The 13,637-nt window shown below is 34.8% G+C and overlaps 1 protein-coding gene across 5 annotated transcripts in view; it reads left to right on the top strand.

The window, feature by feature from the left end:
* Positions 1-13,637, top strand: part of LOC138700025 (uridine phosphorylase 1) — a 184,307-nt gene that overhangs the window by 86,549 nt on the left and 84,121 nt on the right. For 2 of the 5 annotated variants that reach the window (XM_069826316.1, XM_069826312.1), the window contains exon 1: positions 12,207-12,380. The exons of the other annotated variants lie outside the window; for them this stretch is intronic. The gene's annotated coding sequence lies outside the window, so the exon portion shown is untranslated. Of the gene's footprint in view, positions 1-12,206; positions 12,381-13,637 lie in introns of those variants that run through there. 5 annotated transcript variants of the gene reach the window in all.

Raw genomic sequence — 13,637 nt, 5'->3', positions numbered from 1 at the left:
TTTCAGGTATAACTCCCTGTAAAGTTGATTTGAATAATTTCGAGGGAAAAATTGTTCCGGAGCCGGGTATCGAACCCGGGACCTTTGGTTTAACGTACGTTATTATTCATATTACATACTTCATTAGTATTATTGCATCAATAACGTCTGTCTGTATAATAATAATAATAATAATAATAATAATAATAATAATCAGTTTGGAAGCAAATCCCGAAAAGACAAAGTATATGATTATGTCTCGTGACCAGAATATTGTACAAAATGGAAACATAAATATTGGGGATTTATCCTTCGAATAGGTGGAAAAATTAAAATACCTTGGAGCAATGCTAACAAATTAAATGATACTCGAAGGAAATTAAACGCAGAATAAATATGGGAAATGCGTGTTATTATTCGGGTGAGAACCTTTTGTCATCTAGTCTGCTGGCAAAAAATCTGAAAGTTAGAATTTATAAAACAGTTATATTACCGGTTGTTCTGTATGGTTGTGAAACTTGGACTCTCACTTTGAGAGAGGAACAGAGATTAAGGGTATTTGAGAATAAGGCGCTTAGGAAAATATTTGGGGCTAAGAGGGATGAAGTTACAGGAGAATGGAGAAAGTTACACAACGCAGAACTGCACGCATTGTATTCTTCACCTGACATAATTAGGAACATTAAATGCAGACGTTTAAGATGGGCAGGGCATGTAGCACGTATGGGCGAATCGAGAAATGCATATATAGTGTTAGTTGGGAGACCGGAGGGAAGCAGACCTTTCGGGAGACCGAGACGTAGATGAGAGGATAATATTGTTTAGGTGAGGGGTTTGGACTTTTTCCATTGCTGGTTGTCACAATAAAAAATTAAGACACAACGTTTCGAAGGGTGGTTCTCCCTTCGTCTTCAGGTGGAAGGAAGGAGAGAAAGGAAAAAACCTAGTGCCAACATACTGCTAATGACTTCGGATTTTTCTTAATTCGAATCTCCACCGAAGCCAGGAATCAACGATCAGCCATACAGAATAGCTGTACGTAACGATTCCACGTGTATCAACGTCGGTTAGTGTAATCACCGATTAAAATTTCCACATAAATCCTGGTTAAGCATTTTTATTTGCATCGACCTCGGTTAGAACTTAATCAGCAACACCATTGCTTTCCAACCCCTCATTTAGATCAGGATAATATTAAAATGGATTTGAGGGAGGTGGGATATGATGATAGAGAGTGGATTAATCTTGCACAGGATAGGGACCGATGGCGGTCTTATATGAGGGCGACAATGAACCTTCGGGTTCCTTAAAAGCCGTTTGTAAGTTGTAAGCTTAAAAAAATGTAGAGCATATAAATTTCACCAATCACCTCCCTTAACATTTAATGAAAAATTTTTGGATGCAAACAGTTGTGCGATATACGAGACATTCTTGAAGGAAAATCCTCCATCACGCCAAAAGATTTATCTCTCTGTGTAACAAAATATGCCCCAATAACCTCATGTGAGTTCGTACTCATTAGCATTCGTACTGTTAAAGGAAATATATTTTCTCTTCATTTATTAGTGCACATTTATTGGTATATTTTGCACTGTTTAAGGGCATGTTTGGATGCATATTCAGTAGTTTTTTTAGGACATGAACTTTCGGGCCTTACTTATGAAAAATTATCTGTAGGTATATTAAAACAGTAGTATACTGTATTTCAATAAAATTAGCAATAATATTTGTTAAGTTTTAATTTAGTTTGTCTCAATTTTGGCTGCTATTTAAGATTAATTTACTTACAGTATATACAGAAGAATGGCTGTGAAGTACTAGAAAGTGTGTGCTGCATTTGCCGATGTACTCAATCAGTGCCTCAGGGTACATTTAGCTGTTACCTAAATTAGTTGGCTTGTCACGTGACTTCTATTTAAAATACTTAAAAGTTGAAAGTGAACAGAGCTGATATATACTTGTATAAAATAGCTGTATCCGTTCCATCGTCCACCCTGCGGCAGGAATGATATTATTTGCAACATTTTAAACAATGCTGCTTGAAGTGTAGAAGTTGTGAAGAGATGAAGGAAAGAAAATTCTCCAGAGGACCAGAATAGCTCTTGGTAACAAATGCAACTTATGAGTTCTCCTTTCTCTGTCTTCCGTAATGATGGGAGTCAATACCTGGCTCACAAGCACTGGGTGCTTCTGCCCAATGACATGGTGCAAAACCCGAAAAGACCGCACCGTGAAGTAACACTATACTTAAGTCTTGTAAAATTTATGACCACGTGTATCAACGTCGGTTAGTGTAATCACCGATTAAAATTTCCACATAAATCCTGGTTAAGCATTTTTATTTGCATCGACCTCGGTTAGAACTTAATCAGGGGGTAACCACGGTAATCTCAAACGGCCACATTCGAGCGGTTAAAGAAGATAACCAGTGATTAGTAGTGAAATAAAATGTCAGCCAGATTCACAGCTGATCATTTTGAAGACAAATTATCGCATATTTGGATTACTTGGATCGAGATGATGGTGAGCGTGGATATGTGTTAGTTGAAAGATATTGTGGGTCCCTATCACCACGGCATGGCGCGTCCTCAGGTTGCGGATAGAGGAGACGGCCTCCAGATATGGAGGGTAGCTGCGAATATATTGAATAAGCAGTCGTGGACAGCCGATAAGGGGTGGTCCTCCAGCTTGGGGGTTGGGCGAAGGGCTAACAACCCATCACCGTAAAAAACAGCTTGTTACGTATCCCTATAATAAGCCTCGGAATAGGACTGATTCTCTGGCACGACCACAGCAAAGGAATAAGGTTTTGAGATTTGGCACTTGGAACGTAACTAGTCTTTATAGCACAGGAGGGGTAACATTAGTAGCAAAAGAACTAGCTAGATATAGAATAGACTTCGTAGGAGTACAAGAGGTTAGGTTAGGTGGGAATGGCATATCACAAATAGGAGATTACTTGTTGTATTATGGGGAAGGAAACAATAATCACCAATTAGGAACAGGATTCTTTGTTCATAAAAGAATAATATCAGCAGTAAAAAAGGTCGAATTTATCAGTGACAGGTTATCATATTTAGTACTTAAGGGTAGATGGTGCGACATCATAGTTATAAATGCTCACGCCCCTACAGAAGAGAAAGACGACCATATAAAGAATAGCTTCTATGAGGAATTGGAAGATACTTTTGATCAGTTCCCTAGATATCACGTGAAAATTTTATTGGGGGATTTCAATGCTAAAGTAGGACGGGAGGATATTTTTAGACCAATTATTGGAAAAGAGAGCCTACACGCAATTAGTAGTGACAATGGAGTTAGATTAGTCAACTTTGCCACATCGAAAAATTTAATTGTCAAAAGTACAACATTCCCCCATAAGGATATACATAAATATACTTGGACTTCTCCAGATGGATTGACACACAACCAAACAGATCACATCTTGATAGATAAACGGAGACATACTAGTATAGTAGATATTCGAACTTTCAGGGGTGCAGACTGTAATTCTGACCATTATTTGGTGATTGGAGAATTAAGAGAAAGATTATCAGTAGCCAAGCGAGTAGAGCAGCAAGTTAATATTACTAAATTCAATATTTTGAAATTAAAGGACGAGGAAGCTAAGCAAAATTATCAGGTCGAAATTTCGAATAGGTTTGCCACTTTAGAAAGTTCCGACGAAGTTGAGAAAGAATTAGATGTTAATAGCGTATGGGAAAATATCAGAGATAGTATCAAAATTGCAGCTGAGCAGAGCATAGGTTATTATGAAACTAAGAAAAAGAAACCTTGGTTTGATGAAGATTGTTGCATGGTAGTAGAAAGAAGGAAACAGGCAAAACTGAAATTCTTACAGGATCCAGTTGAGGAGAAGAGAGATAATTATTTCAATGAAAGACGGGAAGCAAGTCGTACACTTAGGAATAAAAAGAGAGGTTACTTGAAGGAAAAACTGAATGAGGTAGAAACAAATAGTAAGAATAAAAACATTCGAGATTTATATAAGGGTATAAAGGAATTTAAGAACGGATATCAGCCAAGGGTAAACGTGATCAAGGATGAGAATGGTGACTTGCTTGCAGACTCTCCATCAATCCTAAACAGATGGAAAAACTATTTTGCGCAACTACTAAATGTACATAGGCCAAATAGAAATGATCGGGACGAAATTGAAATACAAACTGCTGAGCCATTTATACCCGAACCCACACTTTCAGAAGTCAAAATTGCGATAGAAAATCTGAAAAAGTACAAGTCCCCAGGTATCGATCAAATTCCAGCAGAATTAATACAAGAGTGTGGAAGTGCATTATATAGCGAAATTTATAAACTTGTACTTGCTATTTGGGAAAAGGAAATTGTACCAGAACAATGGAAGGAGTCCATAATTGTACATATTTTTAAAAAGGAGGACAAAACCAACTGTGGTAACTTTCGAGGAATATCACTTTTGTTGACGTCGTACAAAATTTTGTCCAATATTCTTTTGAGAAGATTAACTCCGTACGTAGATGAAATTATTGGGGATCATCAGTGCGGTTTTCGGCGTAATAGATCGACTATTGATCAGATTTTTTGTATTCGACAGATAATGGAGAAAAAATGGGAGTATAAGGGTACAGTACATCAGTTATTCATAGATTTCAAAAAGGCATATGACTCGGTTAAGAGGGAAGTATTATATGATATTCTTATTGAATTTGGTATTCCCAAGAAACTAGTTCGATTAATTAAAATGTGTCTCAGTGAAACATACAGCAGAGTCCGTATAGGTCAGTTTCTATCTGATGCTTTTCCAATTCACTGCGGGCTAAAGCAGGGAGATGCACTATCACCTTTACTTTTTAACTTCGCGCTTGAATATGCCATTAGGAAAGTTCAGGATAACAGGCAGGGTTTGGAATTGAACGGGTTACATCAGCTTCTTGTCTATGCGGATGACGTGAATATGTTAGGAGAAAATACACAAACGATTAGGGAAAACACGGAAATTTTACTTGAAGCAAGTAGAGCGATCGGTTTGGAAGTAAGTGCCGAAAAGACAAAGTATATGATAATGTCTCGTGACCAGAATATTGTACGAAATGGAAATATAAAAATTGGAGATTTATCCTTCGAAGAGGTGGAAAAATTAAAATATCTTGAAGCAACAGTAACAAATATAAATGACACTCGGGAGGAAATTAAACGCAGAATAAATATGGGAAATGCGTGTTATTATTCGGTTGAGAAGCTCTTATCATCCAGTCTGCTGTCCAAAAATCTGAAAGTTAGAATTTATAAAACAGGTATATTACCGGTTCTTCTGTATGGTTGTGAAACTTGGACTCTCACTCTGAGAGAGGAACATAGGTTCAGGGTGTTTGAGAATAAGGTACTTAGGAAAATATTTGGGGCTAAGCGGGATGAAGTTACAGGAGAACGGAGAAAGTTACACAACACAGAACTGCACGCATTGTATTCTTCACCTGACATAATTAGGAACATTAAATCCAGACGTTTGAGATGGGCAGGGCATGTAGCACGTATGGGCGAATCCAGAAATGCATATAGAGTGTTAGTTGGGAGACCGGAGGGAAAAAGACCTTTAGGGAGGCCGAGACGTAGATGGGAGGATAATATTAAAATGGATTTGAGGGAGGTTGGGTATGATGATAGAGACTGGATTAATCTTGCACAGGATAGGGACCGCTGGCGGGCTTATGTGAGGGCGGCAATGAACCTTCGGGTTCCTTAATAGCCATTTATAAGTAAGTAAGTATGAGAAATTAGGTCTAGATGAAATAATCCTATTTCTTCTACGAACCGGGTTAACAATATTACGATTCTATGCAAATTTTATTTTCTGCATTTTAAGAGGGAACAAACTCAGTACGAATCATTCACGAAGTAAGCAATGTAATAATAGGCTAATAGCATTACTTGGCTCAAGGTGGTATAACTGGGATCCTTTATTGTACACATATTCGTTTCTCCTGGTGGTCTGTTTTATCATTTTCCCTCTTGGATTCTCCATCTTTTTTCCAAATACAGTAAAATATCGTTAATCCGGACTCCGATAAGCCGGATTTAACTTAATCCGAACAGGCAAAAAAAAATGATGAATTTGAATAAATTAAAAGAACCTTGTTTTAAGACTTACGTACTTTTATACATTAGAACCATGGAATTACAATGATTACAATGTTACACCTATAGTATTAAAAATAAAGAAAATTCATAAAGTTTGCATTAAAGTAATTAAACTATACAAATAGATATTGTTTTCGATTACACAAACAAAGGTTTAAAGTAATTATTTTATATTTTACTGTACTGTATAGTATATTTAGGCCTATGTCCATTAAATGTATCATAATAATAAACGTTATTTTTGCTATAACCGGAGTTTTATTGCACTTTCTGCTGTTTTCAGTTAATCCGGACCTTCGTTAAAAACCGGTCATTTTATCTCCCCAATTAGTCCGGATTAACGAGGTTTTAATGTACACATTTACATCTAGCAATTAAGTCTACCAACATTTCAGACTGACATTCAATTGAGTATGCGCAGTCTTTTAGTCGTTGACTAGGCCTATCGTCTTTGCCGAGGTATGAATGCTTTCCTTTCGTCACTTTGTAGAAACAGTGTACATGGTTAAATGAGATGTGTAACCGTGTGTAACTGTTGATTTTAAATGGTGCACCGAAATTACATTTTAACCACGGTTACTTTTTGATCGAGGCTTCGTAATCCATGGTTACAACATTTTAAACAGAGGTTGATGCACATCGCCATTGAAGCATTATAACAGCCAATTACGGACATGATAACGTGGACGCTAGTTAATAAAATATGTTCATAAATTGTATTTTATTGAACTGATTAGCATTTGGTGAATATGGGTATAATCTAAGCACTACCGGTACTTACTGAGGAATCTAAAGTTTTTTTTTTTTTTTCAGCACAATAATTTTGGTATTAATGCGTTGAAATTTGGACAGACCTACTGTTACGAATGAAACAGACATCGCGAGATGACCTAGAAGTAATGGACCTTAGTCTGTTGAAATGGTAAATTTTATTACTTATAAATCAGAAACTCTTGAAATTCAGCATTTGAATGATTACTTTTTAGTTGTGTTTTATATTGGTCAGTCAAGCACAATTTTAAGAGTTTTATGTAGAAGAACTTAACTTGGTGAGCGTTGCAATAATTATATTCTACATACGCAGAAATTCCTGCAGTGGTTGCATTGATGATTAATAACATCAGCCTTGATACTGAGCAAAAAATTCCTGCATCGATACGCACAAGGAAAATTGTGCGATAGTCTATACGGAATGAGTTATACACAGAGTGACCCGTTGATCTTGATAACTAACTGTTTTCCTTTATTTCATTTGAAATTATAAAATGTTGGAACTTGTTTCTCTACAAAGAAACCATTCTAATCCAAGATTACTGCTATTATTACTGTATTTTTCAATAAAAATACCAGTGACGTCATTTTATAGAATAGAAGCCTTAGTAGTTCAGTCGCTATAGTAGCGGATTCTGGACTGGAAGGTCTCGGATTCGCGCCCGGATAGTGGCGGGATTTTTTCATTATAACTTCCAGGACGGCTCCGGGATGCACTCAACCTTCTATAAAATTGAATACAAACTCTTTCCGGGGATAGAAAGGCGGCCGGAGCGTGGTGCTAACCACATCTCTACCTCCATGACCCCATTAATCTTACGACGTCACGGGATACATTTACATTTCGTTGAATGACATTAATTTTTGTTGCATATATATATATATATATATATATATATTTTTTTTTTTTTTTTTTTTAACTATATGTAATAATGTAGCGCTTTGGCGTAAAACTAACAGGCCATGCGAGGGAGTTCTTCTTGTCATGAGTTATCAAGCGTGTACTTAAAGCAAACGTAGACAAAACAGTTACAACACTAATTACAAATAATTGATATACGAAAGTGTAACTTGGGCACTAAATAGAGCACAGAGAAAAATGGAAAATGTCTGCCGAAATGAAATTTATAAGACAAGTAGCTGGATGTATTAGAATGGACGAAATCAATAACCTCACAATACGAAAGGAACTAAAAAACTTCAACCAAAATGACCTAATCTCACAGAAGAAAACTTAACTGGAAGAACACGTAGTAAGGATGAACAAAACAGGAATACAGACGTGGACAGATTATTAGCAAAACTGAAGATTTTTATTATATATTTTTACAATATATGATTCTTCAATTCAGACTGCAGTTGACATTTTTGCGTATTTCCAAATTATTAGCAAAATTGAAGATTTGTATTGTATATTTTTAGAAAATTTGACTCTTCAATTTGGACTACATTTGATATTTTTGCATATTTACAAATTATTAGCGAAACTGAAGATTTTTACTATATATTTTTACCAAATTCGACTCTTCAATTTGGACTACAGTTCACATTTTGGATATTTCCAAATAATTAGCAAAACTGAAGATTTTTATTTTATATTTTGACAAAATTTGACTCTTCAAATTAGACTGCAGTTGACAGTTTTGCATATTTACAAATTTTTAGCAAAATTAAAGATTTTTATTATATATTCTTACAAAAATTGGCACTTCAATTTAAACTACAGTTGACATTTTTGCATTTTTCTGTCTACTATAATGATATAAATATGAAAAATTGTCAACTGTAGTGTAAATTGAAAAGTCAAATTTTGTAAACGGAATTATCATAAAAATCGTCAATTTTGTTAATAATTTGTCCACGTCTGTAGTTTAACAAGCTATGACCTACAAACATTGGTTAAGAGTGATGTGAGTCGACCGAGAAGACGATGGACGGGCGATTTTTATTCGTTGCGAGCGGAACGAAACAGATGGTTCAATATACGATGATGATTATGATGATGATGATGATGATGATGATGATGTAAGTTATCTGACTACGTATGGATATATTGGAACCCTAAAATTGGTATCTAAAATTTTTCAATTAGAGATAGTGTAATTATATTTAAACAAAAATAAAATACCATATTAGTTCTATTTTCTTAATAGCTAACAATATGTTAATTTTGAACAGTCATTCGTATAGATATCATTTTAAGTCCAAATTATTTTACTTGAATAAATTTTCAATTAGAAATAATTTTGTAAGTACAGCCCGATTATTTAGTCCTGACAGCTCGGCGACGCGAAAGAGGGGAAGTAATAGGAGTAGTGGGGAGAGCTCCGCAGTAGAGATAAGGGCGAGCGGTCGGTAAAGGAATGCAGTACAGCTTAATTGTATTAGAAACATAAAGCTCTACCGCATCGCTCCGAAGGCAAGCAAGTGACTAAACCAAACAATCCTTGGCGTAACTAAATGGACTCGCCTGACCCAGGCGCACATCGCCGGCGACTGTGGGGACTAATTAATACTTACAAGAAAGAAATCTAGTTTTGGAGATATACTGTATATGCCATATCACTTATCACTTAATCTTACTTCTTGATTAAAACTGTGAATAGCTTCCATCTAATTAATCAAACTTTCACGTAAGTGTTTTTATTTTTAAATGCTGTACAGAAGCCATTTCAGTTTATGTACAGTGTCTATATGGAAATAATTCATGTTCCTGGTATTCACGTGTTCGTGGTTTATGAATATAGCTCCATTTAATAATTTTATATTGTGCAGATGTTATTCGTTGCTTTCTACACAGATGATAGAAATGATAAATCATGCGAAGGTAATGCAATGAAAGTAGCCGAAAATGGAGTATCCTGGCATAACTCCCCCTAACATCGTTTTAGTCTGCGAGCTTTAACATTTCAGGATTCGAACCCAGCGCTGGGCTTGCGTTGGACATTCGGTACATGAACGTTAAATCAAAAGGATAATGTATGTATCCAATGCCTACCCACTTCACTTTACGTGATTCGGGTTTCAAAAGGATAATGTAGTCTTCTATATTTCGTTCCTGTCTTAAGTCTTCGGGTTTGGCCTATTCTTTTTAATTTATCATTTAACAACGCTATATCAGATACTAGATAATTTAGCGTCGATGAAATTGATGATAGTGAGATGATATTTGGCGAGATGAGACCGAGGATTCGCCATAGATTACCTGATATTCGCCTTACTGGTGGAGAAAACCTCGGAAAAACCCAACTACGTAATCAGCCCAAGCGGGAATCGAATCGACGCCCGAGCGCAACTCCGGATCTGCAGGCGAGCTCCTCAGCCGACTGAGCTACGCCGGTGGCCTCATCCAGTAGTTCCAAAAGGTTGGTCTGTAACCCTTTGGCTTGCAATCTATTCTTATTCTTATTCATTTTCTTTTTGTTCATTCTCCAAACATGTCGAGAATAATTTTTCTTATGTTTTGTATAATAATCATAGAATACTTACTGGAACAAACAGGGATCGAAATCTATTATCGGTTGGGAATTGTTCAAACGACTAACGATACCCCTGTGGAAAGTTTGTAGCATTATTTTACAGACGTACTGTACTTTACTTTAGTGAAAATGACGGGTGTATTCCAGCACAATACAAGGTAAAGGTGACCACTCAGCAGAGATGGAAATCTCTTACAGCAAGTCAGTGACCTCTACTTTGAACTCAGGCGAGAGAAATAGAAGCAGTAGGGGGAGAAGGAGAAACGAGAGAAGATAGAGGAATACACCTTTCTAAATGAGCAAAATGATGAAGATGAAAAGGAAAAGTAAACAAGAGGTGATAGTGAAGAGAAGAAGTAGTTATAAATTTCGATGAAGAAGAAAAAGAAAACGATTATAATTATCTGAATTATGTTAAATGACGCAGAAAATGAAGATGAATATTATAAAGCTGTAGTTATAAATTTCGATAAAATATGAAAGATAACGATTATAATTATTTCGATTATGGTAGATGAATCTGAAAATGAAGACGAATATTATAAAGATGTGCTTATAAATTTCGATGAAGAAGAAAAAGAAAACGATTATAATTATCTAAATTACGTTGGGTGAACAGAATATGAAGATGAATATTATAAAGATGTAGTTATAAATTTAGATGAAGGAAAATAACACGATTATATTATGAAGATGTAGTTATAAATTTCAATTGATAAGAAAAAGAAAACGATTATAATTATCTGAATTATGTTAGATGAATCAGAATATGAAGATGAATATTATAATGATGTGGTTATAAATTTCAATGAAGAAAAGTAATACGATTATATTATAAAGATGTCATTATAAATTTCAATGAATAAGAAAAAGAAAAAGATTATTATCAGAATTATGTTAGATCAAGCAGAAAATGAAGATGAATATTATAAAGATGTAGTTATAAATTTCAATGAAGAAGAAAAAGAAAACGATTTTAATTATCTGAATTATATTAGATGAAGCAGAAAATGAAAATGAACATTATAAAGATGTAGTTATAAATTTCGATGAAGAAAAATAACACGATTATATTATAAAGATGTAGCGCTAGTTATAAATTTCAATGAAGAAGAAAAAGAAAACGATTATAATTATCTGGATTATGTTAGATGAAGCAGAAAATGAAGAGGAATATTATAAAGATGTAGTTATAAATTTCAGTGAAGAAGAAAAAGAAAACTATTATAATTATCTGAATTATGTTAGATGAAGCAGAAAATGAAGAGGAATATTATAAAGATGTAGTTATAAATTTCAGTGAAGAAAGAAAAGAAAACGATTATAATTATCTGAATTATGTTAGATGAAGCAGAAAATGAAGAGGAATATTATAAAGATGTAGTTATAAATTTCAGTGAAGAAGAAAAAGAAAACGATTATAATTATCTGAATTATGTTAGATGAAGCAGAAAATGAAGATGAAGATTGTGAAGGTAATCATTAAGGAAAAGGAAAGTTTATAATGACTAGCAGTAACAGTAGGCCTAACATTGAAGCGATGGAGAACGTGAAAAGAACGAAATCCCGGCACGAAAAATGAACTGCATATAAACATGAACATTGCGATGAGTAAACAGCTTCATATCGTCATGAATCTTGGAGTAGGTCGTGATATGTGGAGTTGTTGATAACGAACACCTGGAGAAATGGTGCAAGAGATCGTGTTCCGTCACCACTCCGTCTCATCGTTGAAGCTAGGCGTGCACCGATGCCCGATCATTCGTAATCAGACGGAGGGGAAATCTGACCTTCATCGCTTACAAGGAAGTAGTAGTAGGGTCGCATATAAGGAGCGACAGTCGTTGAGCATTCACGCTAGTAATTCGAAATTTGGTTTGTGGTGTGTGTCTAATCAGTGCTCTTGCGGATCACTCAGGTTCGCAGCGGTCGCATTGCGCTTCGTTTACCATTCGAGCAAAAATCCGCTTGTAATACTAATATTTTATTGCAAGGAGGAAATACTTTTTTGTGGTCAGTATATTCGTTTATCCATGTAAATGGATAAATTTAATTTTTATGAAAATTACTCTTCGTTAAATGAAATTCAGTAATGTATTTTCAGAGTATTAATTAGATTTGTAACAGTAGTATACTTCATGTCAAATAATGTCATGGGTTACATTCAAGTTGAAAAATATATTTTGCATGCTTTTGTTACTAAAAGGTATACATGATTCTTCTAGTATTCTTTACTGTAGAATGTATTTGTTTAAAATTCTGTGAGTGAAATAGTATTTTAACTCTTATCAGAATATTTAAATTTTAGAATTCGAATTTCCATTAATGTAATGAAAGTTATTTTTTAATATTAGGTCTAAACTATAATGATCCCCGGTAAAACTATAAATTAGTCAATAAAAGACCAGTAGGCTTGTTTTCGTAAAAGACTAGTACTTTCCCTGGGCTAGGGTGACCAGATTCAAATCGATAGAAAAAAGGACACAAAGCTTCAAAAAGGAGGACATTGTTCGAAAAAAAGAGGACAGAAAATATGTACTTAGATTTAGGCTTAGGCCTATATTATACTTAAAATTATGCCAATATCTATTTTATTACAGCATATTTATAATAAAACTTAATAATATAAAGTGATTTTACAGTTAACTACATATGAAAGCCAAAGGAGTTATAATTATTATCAAAATACATAAAAAAAATCGCACAAAATGTGAATTTAATATTAGGCCTACTTTGTATGCAAAGAGAATTATGATCATTGGCAAAAAGTATATTCCGTCGATGCTACTGCCACCTACAGTCAAATTACTTGAAAAAGGCGTCAAATCAGATAATTTCAAAATATCAGGCATACAAGTTACGAAAAGGATGACATTTCTTGATTTTTTAAAAATCCGCCCGGACCCCGGACAAAGGTCTAAAAAGGAGGACATGTCCGGACAAAAGAGGACGTCTGGTCACCCAACCCTAGATAGAAAAAAATAGCACTGCAAATGGAGTAATAATCAGTATTTTGCCGTGCACCAAATTTGTAATAAAACTATGTAAGTACACATTACCGTGGATCACTACAATTGTTCAAATATTAGCAACATATCTTTACTGTAGATTAGAATAATTTACCAATATTTATTAGTAGTCTGTGTACTATCATGTTTATGCTCTTTTTCCCCAAACCACATGGTTTGCAATCCATAGTTCACATATCAAGTACAGTTCCATTAAAAAAATGGCCCGGCTGAATTTTCAAAGTTCCAAATTTAACGCATT

The sequence above is a fragment of the Periplaneta americana genome, chromosome 5 (assembly GCF_040183065.1).
Source record: "Periplaneta americana isolate PAMFEO1 chromosome 5, P.americana_PAMFEO1_priV1, whole genome shotgun sequence".
Taxonomy (NCBI): Eukaryota; Metazoa; Arthropoda; class Insecta; order Blattodea; family Blattidae; genus Periplaneta; species Periplaneta americana.
The sequence above is the reverse complement of the archived record's forward strand: the minus strand, read 5'-3'. Positions and strand labels throughout refer to the sequence as shown.